A 1838-nucleotide genomic window follows, 5' to 3' on the forward strand; every position below is an offset into this window, starting at 1 on the left:
GGCCCGGGAGCTCCAGGCCCGGGAGCGGGAGCGGGGCAGGGAGCGCCCCGGGCCCGGCGCCCACGGGGCATCCCCGGCAGGCTGCTCCGCTGGGCTCCCCGCCGTGCGGGCAACATCAAAAGGCAAGAAGTTAAACAGCCAAATAATCTTCACACGTGTACACCTCAGTTTAGTGCGAGCCACTAACAAGGACGTTCGTGTTTTTACTACCGTCGGAGAAATTAGGCAGGTACAATAACTCACCGGGGGAAAAAAAAGGAAGGGGAAAAAAAAAGGTATTCTTTCCAATTCTGGTAGTTTGGTAACTGTTTCTGACGGCATTGTAATTATTATTGCGAGCAGAGTTCATTATCATTTCAGCCTTAATAATATAAAGTCATATCGTTGAGTTACGTAAAAATAACCAATTTTCTCCCATAAAGGTAAGTTCTAATAACGAGGAAAAACAACGTTTTTTTCAAGTGAGCCAGGTTACCATTTTGTTGCAACGTTTACAGGAGATAAAACTTAAAATGTATTAGTAATGAATCGCCACCATTTTCCAATTCCTGGTGTACACAAAAATCAACAGAGTTTTCCCGAGGAAAAAGCAATCGAGGGAGGCGCGTGTACTTTATGGACTACACTCCATAGGCATTCGCCACAAGTAGAGTTCGCCGGTAAATTTGTTGGGAAGATTGCTGCCGCCAGATGGAAGACAAAAGAAAGTTTTGGACTATGTTTAATTCTCCAGAGCATTAAAAAGGGAACACGTGTAATGCCTTCAGCAACGAGGTATATTGCCTTAAAAGATGTAACTTGCCGTTTACAACAATTTACGTTAAGAAGTGAATGTTCTCTAACCTACGCTTACTTGACTACAGTGGGATAATCTCTTTACTGGTTGTTTACTTAAAATGCCACTACTAGCAACAATGCAAAATAGTGGTAGCTGTTGTATGAAGTTTGCTGTTCAATCAATTCACTTGGTGATTTTTTTTACATGGTGTCTGATCCTTTTTCCTCGAACAGACTTAGTTGCCAATAAATTAAAGTTTCTGCAGAAATGAGAGCAATGCCATCATGTTTGTGTTTGTCACTGTTCACACGTGCGAGTGGTTGAGACAGAGCGGAGTAAAAAAGTGGCATTTTCGACACACGGCGGTAATCTGCAGGAAAATATTCTACATATGCAGCATGTGAAACGTGGATAACGTTGTTAATTGTGGTTTTTATGGTTAAGAGGATTGCTGGAAAGAATATGTAATGGCTCATCCTGGGATCTATTTGGTCAGCTTGGAAGTACAAAAGGAGGGCGAGCGCCTGAAAATGAAAAGCCCTGGCTAGCAAAAGAAGGATGGAGGCGTTGGGATCTACCTTGCTAAAGTCACGCTTGCAGACATTACCCGTTCCCCCGGTATTTAGCCCCGCAACCGCGCTTGAAGAAAGCGCGGTCTAACAGCTCCTGGGCTGAGCGCGGGGCTCCTGGCTGCAGGGCGGCCGGGGCTCGCCGGTGAGCGCCGCAGCCTGCCCGAAAACCTTTCGGGAAGGGACAGCTAACCGGTTTTAGGCCTTCCACGTTGCATTTTTTCACTGCGCTGATATAATTATTTGCCGTGCCCTAGGCCCCTCTCTCTCCCCCTCTCCCTTTCACTCCGAGGCGGCCTCACAAGCCCCCGCTTTAAAAGGCCCGAGATGTTTTGCATGAAGCGCTCACAATAGGGGTTGAGAGAATTGACAGTTTCAAAAACAAGGCGCCCTGTCCTTTCCAGATGCCGAGGACCCCTCTCCCGCACCATCTCTCGTTTGCTCCTCGCTGCTGGTGGCTTTATCCTTAGCATTGCAAATATACGGCAACA

This window comes from Aptenodytes forsteri, unplaced genomic scaffold (assembly GCF_000699145.1).
Source record: "Aptenodytes forsteri isolate BGI_AS27 unplaced genomic scaffold, ASM69914v1 Scaffold336, whole genome shotgun sequence".
NCBI classification, from domain to species: domain Eukaryota; kingdom Metazoa; phylum Chordata; class Aves; order Sphenisciformes; family Spheniscidae; genus Aptenodytes; species Aptenodytes forsteri.